The 14,599-nt window shown below is 46.0% G+C and overlaps 1 long non-coding RNA gene across 1 annotated transcript; it reads left to right on the top strand.

Moving 5' to 3' along the window:
- The first annotated feature begins 3,109 nt into the window (after positions 1-3,109).
- Positions 3,110-10,352, top strand: LOC134735416 (uncharacterized). The gene is made up of 2 exons (XR_010118487.1): positions 3,110-7,612; positions 8,920-10,352. It is a non-coding gene; the product is annotated as an uncharacterized lncRNA (long non-coding RNA).
- Positions 10,353-14,599: the final 4,247 nt, after the last annotated feature.

The following is a 14,599-nucleotide window of genomic DNA, read 5'->3' as shown; positions in this document are numbered from 1 at the left end:
GACGTCCAAGGGCAGGAGGAGTGGAGGCAAACATCCAGCATGGGAGAAAGAAGGCAGCCAGAAGACTCAGCAGACAAAGCTTATCCCACCTTCTTCACCTGCTTCGTTCTAGCCACACTGGCAGCAGATTGTATGGTGCCCATCGACACTGAGGGTGAGTCTCCCTCTCCCAGTCCACCAACACAAATGTCAATCTCCTCTGGCAACACCCTCACAGACAACCCGGAAACAATACTTTACCAGCCATCTAGGATCCTTCAATCTACTCAAATTGACACCTAATATTAACCAACACAAGCCCACCCCTTGTCAACTTGGCATTCACACACATCTCCTGAAATCATACTTAATCTCCAAATAAATACAATAAGGTCATAATTACGCCTAACATAATGCAACTATCCTTCGTACAGCCAGAAGCACACCCATCCTTAACCTAAATGCTATTACATAAAGGTAGCAACACTTAAATGCTGATATAAAGTCAACAAATCTTACGTTACATGACAAAGGAAAAAGAAAGGAAATAAAACAGATTTTCTTAGTAAAGGTGTGTACATGCCCAAACATATTCTTGTACATGCACAAAATAAGGAGGAAATATTCATGACAATTACAGTCATTTTTTCTGCAACCAGTCACGTGATCATAGTTGGTCTTGATAACTACCTTCTTCTAATATCCATTCTGTATTCCCTTTGCCTTCAGCAAGCCCCTCAGCTGGTCATGTTTTTTCACTTGGTGGACCCAAACCTTCATTCCTGAAGGGTCAGCCATTTGTAGTCCTGCCTGGATTGGGTTGTTATAGTTTCCTGTTGACCTTAATCACAGGGCATGGTAATACTAAGAGACACCCTAAGGGATCTCCTGTATTCCACGCATACTCTTCCTTACCTCCATTGTGGGGTAGTAGTCTGATTTCATCCTGATAGTCAATCACCCCAGCCAACACTGTAACTCCTTTCTTAGCCTGTTGACTTAGAGGAAGGAGGAGGCGAAAGTGTTCAGGTGGCAATCTTAACTTCCAGTTTGATGGAATCATTGTTGTGTCTCTTAGTTCCTCCCTCTGGAACTAAGACCTCTAGGTCAGCAGAACAAAATGTCATGGGAACAGAAAGCAAAAATTTTGCTAGCAGGTCACTAGGGGTGATGGTGAGTGGTGCCACTTTCACTTCCACCCCTTGGTTCCTGGACCTGTGAATACTGGCTATGGGAGAAACCGTACCATATTTATATTGGATGCTTATTCAGAGCATACACAGCCTTCTGGAGAACTTTGCCCCAGTCCTGCAAAGTATTATCACCTAGTCGGTGTCATAATTGTGACTTCAAAAGGCCATTCCACTGTTCTATCAATCCAGCTGCTTCAGGATGATGGGGAACACGGTAAGACCAGTGAATTCCACAAGCGTGAGCCCACTGCCGCTCTTCTTTAGCCATAAAGTGAGTGCCTTGGTCAGAGGCAATGCCGTATTGGAATACGATGATGGTGGATAAGGCATTCCATGAGTCCACAGATGGTAGTCTTGGCAGAAGCATTGCATTCAGGATAGGCAAACCCATATCCAGAGTAAGTATCTATTGCAGTGAAGACAAACCTCTACTGCCCTTTCCAGGATGGAAGAGGTCCAATATAATCAACGTGCCACCAGGTAGCTGGCTGATCACCCTGAGGAAGGGTGCCATATCAAGGGCTCGGTGTTGGTCTCTGCTGCTGGCAAACTGGGCACTTGGCAGTGGTCGTAGCCAAGTCAGTCTTGGTAAGCGGAAGTCCTTGTTGCTGAGCCCATGAATAACCTCCATGCCTGCTACCATGGCCACTTTGTTCATGGGCCCATTGGGCGATGACAGGGGTGGCTAGGGAAAGAGGCTGAGTGGTGTCCATAGAACGGGTCATCCTATCCACTTGATTATTAAACTCCTCCTCTGCTGAGGAGCACTCACATGGGATACAAGTATCCTCAGTTTTTGGCCACTCGGAGAGGTCCATCCACATACCTCCTCCCCATATTTCTTTGTTACCATTTTCCAATCATGCTTCTTTCAAGTCCCTGACCATCCAGCCAAACCACTGGTTACAGCCTATGAATCTGTATATAATCGCACATCTGGCCATTTCTTCTTCCATGCAAAGTGCACAACCAGGTGCACTGCTCGAAGTTCTGTCCACTGAGATGATTTCCCTTCACCATTGTCCTTCAGGGATGTTCTAGAAAGGGGCTACAGTGCTGCAGCTGTCCACTTTCAGGTGGTACCTGCATATCATGCCCTAGTCTTCTCTTCCTCTGTCAACTGATCATAGGGAACTCCCCATGAGGCCATCGGTGCAGACTGGGTAAGAGAAGGCAGGGTGGCAGAAGTGGGGACCATGGGCATTTAGGCCACTTCCTCATGTAATGTGCATGTGCCTTCAGGACCTGCTCGAGCCCAGTCATGTATATACCACTTCCATTTGATGATGGAGTGTTGCTGTACATGCCCAACTTTATGGCTAGATGGGTCAGAAAAGACACAGTTCATCATAGGCAGTTCAGGTCACATGGTAACTTGGTGACCCACAATCAAACGTTCGGTTTTTACCAAGGCACAGTAACAGGCCAAGAGCTGTCTCTCAAAAAGAGAGTAGTTATCTGCAGAAAATGGTAGGGCCTTACTCCAAAGTCCTGGAGGTCTCCACTATGATTCACCTATGGGGGCCTGCCAAAGGCTCCAAACAGCATCCCTATCTGCCACAGACACCTCAAGCATCATTGGATCTGCTGGGTCATATGGCCCAAGTGCAAAAACATAAATGGGCCAGAGTAACACACCTGAATGAGGAATGTGCTGCCTCCAAAATCCAAATAGGCCCACTAGTTGTTGTACCTCTTTCTTGGCTGCAGGAGGGGCCAAATGCAACAACTTGTCCCTTACCTTAGAAGGAAATTCTCTACAGGCCCACACCACTGATCCCTAGAAATTTCCCTGAGGTAGAAGGTCCCTGAATTTTAGTTGATTCTTTCTCTTTTATTCTTTCTTTCTTTCTTTTCTTTCTTTCTTTCTTTTTCTTTCTTTCTTTCTTTCTTTCTTTCTTTCTTTCTTCTTTCTTTCTCTTTCTTTTTCTTTCTTTCCTTCTTTCTTTCTCTTTCTTTCTTTCTTTCTTTCCTTTCTTTCTTTCTTTCCTTCTTTCTTTCTTTCCTCCTCTCTCTCTCTCTCTCCCAACCCCTTCCTTCCTTCCTTGCTTCCATGGAGTTTCACTCTTGTTGCCCAGGCTGGAGTGCAATGGCACTATCTGGTCTTACTGCAACCTTCGCCTCCCAGGTTCAGGCAATTCTCCTGCCTCAGCCTCCCAAGTAGCTGGGATTACAGGCGTGCGCCACCACACCTAGCTAATTTTGTATTTTTTTAGTAGAGACGGAGTTTCACCATGTTTGTCAGGCTGGTCTTGAACTCCTGACCTCAAGTGATCCACCCCCCTCAGCCTCCCAAAATGCTGGAATTACAGGTGTGAGCCACCACACCCAGCCTTAGTTGATTTATTTCCCACCCCCTGGCATGCACATGTCTCACCAATAAGTCCAGAGTGGTTGCTCCTTCTCACTCCCTGGGCCCGGAGCTTTGGTGCAAGTCTCAGAGTCAAAGTCCAAAGAACCTGGAGTCTGACATCCAAGGGAAGGAAGAACAGAAGGAAACATCCAGCATGGGGTAAAGATGAAAGCCAGCAGATTTAGCAAGCCAGCTTATCCCATCTTCTTCTGCCTGCTTTGTTCTAGCCGATTGGATGATGCCCACCCACATTGATAGTGGGTCTGCCTCTCTCAGTCCACTGACTCAAATGTCAATCTCCTCTGGCAACATCCTCACAGACACACCCAGAAACAATACCTTACCAGCTATCTGGGCATCCTTCAAGCCAATCAAGTTGACACCGAATATTAACCATCACAGCATCCTAGAGGAATTCATTTTCACCATGTTCGAAATATTTTATATTCAAAATTGCTTGTGCAGGATCTGGATTTTAAACAAACTTTTTTTTTTTTTAATTTTTTGAGAAAGAGTCTTGCTTTGTTTTCCAGGCTAGAGTGCAGCCTGGAATCTCAACTCACTGCAACCTCTGCCTCCCAGGTTCAAGTGATTCTCCTGGCTTGCTGGAGTATCTGAGACTGAGTAGCTGGGACTACAGGCATATGCCACCACGCCCAGCTAATTTTTCTATTTTTAGTAGAAACAGTGTTTCACCGTGTTGCCCAGTCTGGTCTCGAACTCCTGACCTCAAGTGATCCACCTGCTTTGATTTCCCAAAGTGCTAGGATTACAGGCGTGAGCCACTGCACCCAGCCAAATAAATATTTTTTAAAAATTGCTTTGGTAACAGGTTCATACAGTAGAGACTTGTGCCAGCCTGAGGCAAAACCAAATGAGAAGAGTGAGGTGGACAGATTACAGGGTCAAATTGATATGTGTCTAATCCTCCAAAGACAGGATATCCCATTGAAGTCCCCAAGGCAAAAGACTTCAAGGGCTGAGGACTACAGATGGGCTTTATTACTGTGAGCAGGCCAGATCATCCTTAGAAGGGTTGGGCCTTAGATGGAGCATTTGTTTTTTGTTTTTTTGTGCGGTTTTTTTGAGTCATGGTCTTTCTCTGTCACTCAGGCAGTGGCGCCATCATAGCTCACTGCAGCCTTGACCTCCTGGGCTCAAAAAATCCTCCCACCTCAGCCTCCCCAGTAGCTGGGACTACAGGTGTGTGCCACCACACTCAGTCTCACCATACTCACTACACTCAAAATATTTTTTTGGTAGAGATGGGGGTCTCGCTATATTGCCCTGGCTGATCTCAAACTCTTGGCCTTAAGCAATCCTCCCACCTTAGCCTCCCAAAGAACAAGGATTACAGGCATGAGCCACCATGCCTGGCCGAGACTGAACATTTTGTATGGGACCTCTCTTCCACCAGCCCAACTTTTTTGTGTGTGGAAGAGATGGGATCTCATCATGTTGTCCAGGCTGGTTTTGAATTTCTGGGTTCAGGCAATCCTGCCTCAGCCTAGCAAAGTGCTGGAGTTACAGGCGTGAGCCACCGTGCCTGGCAGCCCAGTATTTTTTGTGTGTGAATATCATTTAAATGATTAAGTACAGGCTAGAGCAAACAGAAGGAACTAGTAAATATAATCATTAGAAGAGTCGTACAGCTATTCGTTTTTCATTTAGCATAATGAAATACTTCATTCATTCAGCATTTAACGACTAGTAGAATTTGTGCTTCAGTGGAGAATACAGACATCAAAACACCTCTCAGCTTCCAAGAGCACACATTCTAGTGGAGAAGATGAAGTTGACAAGGCATGAACACAGACAGCTTTGTGCAGTGTGCCAAGAGTCCAGAGGGGCTGTTGGAACATATTAGGGTGGACTTAGCTTTTCTGAGGGTGAAGAGGGACAGTAATGCTTGAGTTTGAGTTTGATTTTGGAGAAGGAAGGTACTGAAAGCAGACAGCAGAGCACATGCAAAGCCAGGTAGTTGTGAAAGAAGCCACTTGGTTCAGAGGTTAGAGTGATGCAGGGTTGAAATGTATGGTTGGAAAGTAGAGTATGGGCATGATAGATGAGGCTGCAGAAGGGGGCAGGAACAGCTCTTGAAGGGCTGCCACACATGCACTGATGCACTTGGAATGTGGTGAATAAACAATGAGGAACAAACCATAAAAAAGCTTTAGGGCTGGGCATGGTGGCTCATGCCTGTAAGCTCAGCATTTTGGGAGGCTGTGCTGGGAGGATCACTTGAGCTCAGGTGTTTGAGACCAGCCTGGGCAATATGGCAAAACCTCACCTCTACAAAAGATAAAAAACTTAGCCAGGTGTGGTGGCGCGTGTCCCACGGCTACTCTGGAGGCTGAGGTGGGAGGATCATCTGAGCCTGGGAGGTCGAGGCTGCAGTGAGCCATGATAGTGCCACTGCACTCCAGCCTGGGTGACAAAGCAAGACTTCGGCACACACACAAAAAAATTCCGTTAGGCCTAGAAATGCCATAATCATATTTGTATTTTAATAGATCACCAAGAATGCAGTGAGAATGATTATAAAGGGCAAGAACAACAAAGAGGGACTACTGAGAAGGCCACAGCCATCACTTGGCATAAGTCATATGAATGCATCTCCATTATGAACAATTTAAATAGTTCAGAAGCTATTCCAGAAGGAACACATTAGCCTATGAATGGATATTTAGATTGTTTCCAATTTTCTTCTGTTACAAACTATGAACATGCTTGTACAGTTGCTCAATTAATTGCTTCCAAAAAAGATGACTTCTTAAAATGGTCTTAAAAGGCTAGATGACCATTCTGTTGGCACAGCTAACAAGATTTTTCCAAGAGTTAAGGGGAGTATAAGATGGTAAAAGTGCATTAAGATTACTTCAGACCCAATTAATATCAGCCACAGCATGACTGAGCCCAGCACTGTGAAGATCAGCACTGATTCTATTAGAATCCAGTCTGACACTGGCACTCATATATTGAGTGCGGCATTATTCACAATAGCAAAGTCATAGAATCCACCTAAGTGTCCGGTGGATTGGATAAAGAAAATGTGGTACATATACATCAGGAAATACTACGCAGCCATAAAAATAATGAAATTATCTCCTCTGCCCCAGTACCTCCCAATATACGCATGTAACAAATATGCATATGTATCCTCTGGATCCAAAATAAAACTTAAAAACAAAAAAGAATGCAGTGTGAGAGAGGAAGAACTCTCAAAGCTCCCAAGGATAGGCTTGGGAAGAGTAGGTGAATGAGATGGAAATGTTCTCTATTTTTCCTCCCTTGGAAAGCCTGGCCTTAAAGAGGAAACTGGTGACAAGGGAAAATCAGGCTGAGCCTTTCAGAGCAATTCGGCACGTGCAGATGATGGTGCAGGAGATGGTGTCTGGCCCCACACCCCACCACCACTGCTGCTGTTGGCCAGCTGTCAGTGGTTGGTCATGGAAGGCTATTTGATATGCAAAGCTTAAAACAAGTCGCCTCCACTCCACCCTTTCTGCAGCAGCTCTCTTCCTAGTTCACCTGTTAATCACTGAAACAACTGAAACCCTTCCAAGGTCTAAGATCAGATTTGTTTGGGGTCATACCTTCCTTAGGTTCTGTTCCAACACCATCTGTGACAGATTGATGCTGATGTTAGTTCTCAGCAGAAAGCCTTGCAAGGATCAAGAATTCACATTATCGGCCAGGCACAGTGGCGCATGCCTGTAATCTCAGCACTTTGGGAGGCCGAGGTGGGCGGATCACTTGAGGTCAGGAGTTCAAGACCAGCCTGGCCAACATAGCAGAACACTGTCTCTACTAAAAATACAAAAACTAGCTGGGCATGGTGGCACACCTGTAATCCCAGCCTCGGCCTCCCAAAGTGCTGTTATTATAGGCATGAGCCACCATGCCTGGTCACCCCCAGTATTTTATTTATTTTTCTTATTTTATTTATTTTTTATTTTTTTGAGACAGACTCTCGCTCTGCCATCCAGCCTGGAGTGCAGTGGCACGATCTCAGCTCACTGCAAACTCTGCCTCCCGGGTTCAAAAGATTCTCATGCCTCAGCCACCCGAGTAACTGGGATTACAGGTGCATGCCACTTCACCCAACTAATTTTTTGTATCTTTAATAGAGACGTGGTTTCACCATGTTGGTCAGGCTGCTCTCGAACTTCTGACCTCAGGTGATCTGCCCACTTCAGCCTCCCAAAGTGCTGCGATTACAGGTGTGACCCACTGCGCCTGGCCCACCCCCCAGTACTTTAGAATGTGCTTTATTTGGATAGAGGATCTTTAAAGATGTAATTAAGTTAAAATAGGTTATTAGGGCCAGCACTAATCCAATATGAGTGGTTTCCTTTGTTCGACAGAAATTACGGCAGGTGGCCAGGCATGGTGCCTCATGTCTGTAATCCCAGCACTTTGGGAGGCTGAGGTGGGCAAATCACTTGAGGCCAGGAGTTCAAGACCAGCCTGGCCAACATGGTGAAACCCCATCTCTACTAAAATACAAAAATTAGCTTGGTATGGTGGCACACGCATGTAGTTCCAGCTACTCGGGTGCCTGAGGTAGGAGAATCACTTGAATTTGGGAGGTGGAGGGTACAGTGAGCCGAGATTATGCCACTGCACTCCAGCCTGGGCAACAGAGCAAGATTATGTCTAAAAAAAGAAAAAAAGAAGAAATTATGGCAGGCCATTGTTTTGTACTGAGTTTCTGCTCTAGGCCCCAGCAGTCCAGACCAAGTCAAAATGGAGTCACTCATGCTAAATGTCACATAATCAAACTAAAACTTTAAGGAAGCAGATAGATCCCCAAATAGCCTAGTTTTTCCTGAAAATAGGAGATTCCAGTCAGCATAATAATGAAGTCCGCTCTGCTTTAACCTTTAGAAAAAAAGTAACCTGAAGTAATCTGTTGTTAACCAATCAGTTTTGTTTTGTGTTTTTGAGAGAGGGTCTCACTGTGTCACCTATGCTGGAGTGCAGTGGTATGATCAAGGCTTTCTGCAGCCTCAACCTCCTGGGCTCAAGTGATCCTCCCACCTCAGCCTCCCAAGTAGCTGGGACTACAGACACATGCCACCACGCCTAGCTAATTTTTAAATTTTTTGTGAAGATAAGGGTCTCCTTTTGTTGCGCAGACTGGTCTCAAACTCTACCTCAGCCTTCCAGAGTACTGGGATTACAGGCATGAGCCACTGCACCTGGCAACCAATCCGTTTCTTTTCTATTGTTCTGTTTCCTTGTTCCCACTTTACAAAACTCACAGTTCTGACTTTGTCCAGTGGGAGCTCTCATTCTGTTTTGTAGAATGGAGGCTGCCTTGATTCACGAATTTTGAATAAAAGCCATTAGATCTATAACTAAATATGTTGTAATTTTGTCTTTTGATAGCACATAAGAAAAGGAAAATAGGACACAAACAGGTACAGAGAGAAGACCATGTGGAGACAGAGGGAAAAGACAGCCATCTACAAACCAAGGAGAGAGGCCTTAGAAGAAACCAATCCTGCTGATAACCTTGATCTGACTTCTAGCATCCAAAATTGTGAGAAAATGAATTTCTGTTCCTTCGGCCACTCAGACTGTGCTACCTTGTTATAACAGCCCTAGCAAAATATACCTGCATTTTCACTCTCCTTTGCCCCTACATAGAGCCAGGAGAATGCAGTGGTGCAATCTTGGCTCACCTCTGCTTTCCAGGTTCAAGCAATTCTCCTACCTCAGCCTCCTGAGTAGCTGGGACTACAGGCACGCACCACCACGCCGAGTGAATTTTTGTATTTTTTTAGTAGAGATGGGGTTTTGCCTTGTTGGCCAGGTTGGGCAGGCTGGTCTCAAATTCCTGACCTCAGGTGATCCACTTGTCTCAGTCTCCCAAAGTGCTGGGATTATAGGTGTGAGCCACTGCCCTTGGCCCTATAAAGGCACTCATAAGATTTATGCTTAGATGTCATCAGTCCCTCTCAGAAATATGATGCTTTTTCTCCGGTTACAGATTTCACAACTAGAACAGACTCTAGACCAGAGATCCCAAACTGGTACCTACGGGTTGAATCTGGTCACAAACATTTTGTTTTGGTCCCCACAATATTTAAAAAAAAATTTTAGGCCGGGCGCAGTGGCTCACGCCTGTAATCCCAGCACTTTGGGAGGCGGAGGTGGGTGGATCACAAGGTCAGGAGATCGAGACCATCTTGGTTAACACGGTGAAACCCTGTCTCTATTAAAAATACAAAAAATTAGCCGGGCGTGGTGGTGGGCGCCTGTAGTCCCAGCTACTCGGGAGGCTGAGGCAGGAGAATGGCGTGAACCCGGGAGGTGGAGCTGGCAGTGAGCCAAGATCGTGCCACTGCACTCTAGCCTGGGCAACAGATTGAGACTCCATCTCAAAAAAAAAAAAAAAAATTAATGGTGGCGAACATTTAAAACTTGAGGGCAGCCAGGCATGGTGGCACACACCTGTAATCCTAGCACTTTGTGATCCACCTGACTCGACCTCCCAAAGTGCTAGGCTTCTCTTAGAAAACAAGCCTTGGCTTCACTAGGCCTTTCTGGCAACAGCCTGTTGTAGTGAAATAGTCGTACTCTCTGTAGAAGGAGCACATACCCTCCACTAACCTACAGTCTCCATCCAGCCTACTGTTCACCATCTGCATCTATGACTCTTGTCAACTAAAAAGGACAAAAATGTTTTCTCCTCCTCCCTTCAGAACGTCTTCTCAATAGCAAGAGATATGGCAGTTATGATTGTGATATTTCCTTTGAATTTTGTTCAACTACCACATTTGATATTTTATCTGATTAAAAGCTGAGCATGAAACTGAGAGCGTGATACCATGAGAAAGTGTCATTGAAGCGTGGAGAGCTGAAGCTTAGGGAAGACTGAAGACTGAATGTCAGAGGACTAGCTGACCTTAGCCTCTGGCAGCCTGACCAAACGTTCCAAGTAATTAGCAGCTTGGCATGCCAACAGTATTGCATCTACCAAGGGTAACTTAAATTGCCAAAGGCAATGAGGAAATATTGCCTCAAGTTCTCCAGGACTGAAAGCAAGTAGAATCGGGCACAGTGCATGGCAGAGGACACTGTCTCTCTGTTATGCTTCTCTGAGATGAATTGATACTATTGGGCTGTGGTCTGCATGAAATGCGTTCATCTGTTCATTTCCTAGAACATGTGAAAAATCTGTTTAAGAACTGACCAGTTATTTCTAAAACATTAGGAATGGCTCAGAAGAGCTAAAATAGTTTTGGGTTTTTTTTGTCTGTTTTTTTTTGAGAGGGAGTCTCACTCTGTCACTCAGGCTGGAGTACAGTGGCAAGATCTCAGCTCATGGCAACCTCTGCCTCCCAGGTTCAAGGAATCCTCCTGCCTCAGCCTCCTAAGTAGCTGGGACTATAGCATGCACTACCACGCCAGGCTAATTTTTGTATTTTTAGTAGAAACAGGTTTCACCAAAACCCCATGTTGGGCAGGCTGGTCTCAAACTCCTGACCTCAGATGATCCACCCACCTCGGCCTCCCAAAGTGCTAGGATTACAGGCATGAGCCACCGTGCCCAGCCAGAAGAGCTAAAATAGGTTTTGTTGCAGGTCAGAGGGCTATGGCTTGCAAGACATGAACAACTATCATTGCCATAAAAAGAACAGTTTATGAGGAGCCAAGATTGCATCACAGATGGAAGGAAAGGGCAGAATGTCCTTTTATGCCATGCCCATTGTACTGAGCAACTTTTCACCAAGTCATATTGTGTCCGGAGTTTGTTCCTTCCAGTGGGTTCGCAGTCTCGCTGACTTCAAGAATGAAGCTGCGGACCTTCACAGTGAGTGTTACAGCTCTTAAAGGTGGCATGGACCCAAAGAGTGAGCAGCAGGAGATTAACACTGAGAAGGCTGCACCAGTGTCCAGGAGGAAGTCAATTTCCTGGCCCTCAATGGTTAAACATACTCAGGGCTCAGTGAGGGTGATGACATGAGCTAGCGCTTGCCCCAGGCACCCTCAGTCCTGTTGGATCACCTGGTTGGGGGTTTCTGGCCCAGAGAACCTTTGTCCTCTGGGGCAGTGCGCCTTCCAGTGATTGCCTCAGCATAGTGGACATGGGCGAGGGGGCGCCTTGTTTCTCAATGGACAATTTTTTTAAGGTGTCCTTGCAAACCACACTGGTAAAAAGCCCTACTGGGTGATTGGCCTGCTCCATTTTCTGTCCTCTCTGAACCACCAAGGTTTGTTTGTCTGAGGGCCATGACTAAGGCTGCGGCCTTTCTCTGATCTCACTTTTCCTTCTCAGCCTATTCCTCTTGGTCCCTATTACAGAACACCGAGGTTGCTAGGTTTAATAGTGCCTCCAGATTTTGTTCAGGTCCCAGGGCTTGCTTTTGGAGCTTTCTCCTGATATCTGCGGCGGATTGGTTAATAAACTTATCTTTGAGGATCAATTGACCCTCAATGGAGTTAGGTGACAGGGGAGTATATTTTCTTAAGGCCTCCCACAGCCACTTGAGGAAGGCAGAAGGATTTTCTTCCTTTCCTTGAGTTATGGTGGATATCATTAAATAATTCATGGGCTTTTTCCTAATTCTCCTTAGTCCTTCTAGAACACAGGTCAGCAGATGTTTGTGACTCCAGTCTCCATGATCTGAGTCAAGGTCCCAGTGGGGATTCATACTGGGGATGGCTTGCTGACCGGTAGGGAATTTGTTCCTTTCTTCAGCTGTCATTCTATCATTTACTTGACTAAGATGCCAGGTATCTCCAAACTCTCAGGCTGCAGCCAAAGCTGCATTCTGTTCATTAAAGGCCAGGGTTTGATCTAACAATAGCATGACATCTCTCCAAGTGAGGTTGAAGGTTTGCTCCGGACCCTGTAAGACATCTATATACCTATCAGGATCATCTGAAAACTTCCCCAGGTCTATCTTGATCTGCTTTAAAGCAGAGAGGGAGAAAAGGACATGTACCCAGGTTGGGCCAAATTCCCCTCCCCCTACAGATTGAAGGGGACATAACCTGGGAGTTTTTGTGGCCCCTTGGAGATTTCTTTGCTTGTTTCCTTCTGGGCAGGGGAGATTAGAGGAGGCTTATCATTAATAGGAAGGGGAGCTGTAGGGTGGCCAGGATATGGAGGTAAGCTGAGAGGTCCTCCTGTGAAATGTAAATTGCAAGCTTTGCATAGTTGTGGATTTTTCTTCAATGAAAAGAAAGCTTGGACATAAGGTATTTCACTCCATTTGCCTTCCCTCTTACAGAAAAGGTCAAGCTGCAGGATAGTATTGTAATTTACACTTCCCTCAGGTGGCCATTTTTCCCCATCAGAGAGAGAATATTGGGGCCAGGCCACGGTGCAGAAAAAAATAAGCTGCTTCTTTTTCAGGGTTTGTGGGTCAAATTGGTCCCAATGGCTTAAGATGCATTTCAAGGGTGAGTGTGTTGATGCCTGAGTGTTTCCCATCTGAAAGAAACAACCGCCCATGGTTTTGGTTTGTTTGTTTCCCACCCCCCTGCCCTGCCCAAGAACCCACAATGGTCCCTGGACCCTGCTGATCAGAATAGTTGCACTCACTGATGCAGCAGCAGATTCCCCTCTTGCCCAAGAACCCTCAACGGTCCCTGGACCATGCTGATCAGAATAGTTGCGCTCACCGAAGCAGCAGCGGAAACACTAGTTTTCCTCCTAGACCACAAAGAGGACCGAGGAAGGTCAGATTTAGTGGCCCTTACCGATGCATTCTCGAAAACCTGCACTCTTGCTCTTCCTTTTAGACTACAAAGAGGACTGAGAGAAAATCGGATTTAGTGGCCCTTACCAACACATTCTCGAAAACCTGTTAAAGAGTCCTAAGCATTTTCTCCTGTTAGCATTGGGACCTTAACCTTGTCCTATAAAGATGATATGCCTCAAAATGGAGTGGAGGGCCATAACCTGAGAGAGGGAAGAGATCTCCAGAGTCAGAAGAGTGACTCCTGTTGTTCTCACTTCTCATCAAATGAATAGGAAGGATATAATTTCTGAGGCTCCCCGTATGCTATCTTCGGGAATAGCTTTTGTTAGACCTGCTAGTCTGAGGAGGGATCCTAAAATTCCAGATAGTGCCCCCTCCCTGACGGGGCTTTGGGCAAAATATTATGTCTTTCTGATTGGTGAGCCCGGGTACCTAAAGAAGGGAACAGAGTCCTGAAATTTATACTAGAAAACATTCTTATAGGAGAAACTAGAAAAGCATCAGAGACAGAGAGAGGTTTTTAGAAGCGGGACTAGCCTCGGAGAAGAGAGGCAGGAGGAAGTTTGTCTGACAGATGTTAGGACCCAGGAGGGAAGGGTCAGGATAGATAGGATAGATGGGTGACTCTCACTTGGGTGACGTGACTTTGAGAGTTCTGCTCACATCTGCAGGGTCAACCAATTTTTTGTTGGGACACTGGAGCTGAATGGCTTTCCTCTCTGTCGACCCTCGGCTCAGCCTGGAAATACAGGAAAAGCTGAAGCTAGTTCCAGGCAAACCAATGCTCCCAACTCCGAAGAGTTGGGGGTTGTTAGAGAGCCCTTTCCCAGAAAGCCTGACACCCGTGTCTATAGTCCAGCAGCTGTGCTAGTCACTTTTAACTGGCCAACAGGTGCCCAGTGTTTAGCCCCTGAATTCTAAGGAAAAATAGGACAGAATAGCAAGCAAAAGGGGTCCGATGGTACTCACCATGTGGCGAAATCCCCAACAAGCCCCCAGGATGTGTTCGGAGTTTGTTTCTTTTGGTGGGTTCATGGTCTTGCTGACTTCAAGAATGAAGCTGTGGACCTTTGCAGTGAATATCATAGCTCTTAAGGGTGGCACAGACCCAAAGAGTGAGCAGCAGCAAGATTTATTGTGAAGAGCAAAAGAACAAAGCTTCCAAAGCATGGAAAGGGACCTCAGCAGGTTGCCACTGCTGGCTGGGGTGGCCAGCTTTTATTCCCTTATTTGTCCCCGCCCATGTCCTGCTGATTGGTCCATTTTACAGAGTACTGATTGGTCCATTTTACAGAGTGCTGGTTGGTCCATTTTACAAACCTCTAGCTAGCTACAGAATGCTGATTGGTGCG

The sequence above is a fragment of the Symphalangus syndactylus genome, chromosome 21 (genome assembly GCF_028878055.3).
Source record: "Symphalangus syndactylus isolate Jambi chromosome 21, NHGRI_mSymSyn1-v2.1_pri, whole genome shotgun sequence".
NCBI lineage: Eukaryota > Metazoa > Chordata > Mammalia > Primates > Hylobatidae > Symphalangus > Symphalangus syndactylus.
Note: the sequence above shows the minus strand (reverse complement) of the source record. Positions and strands in the feature narration are given on the sequence as shown.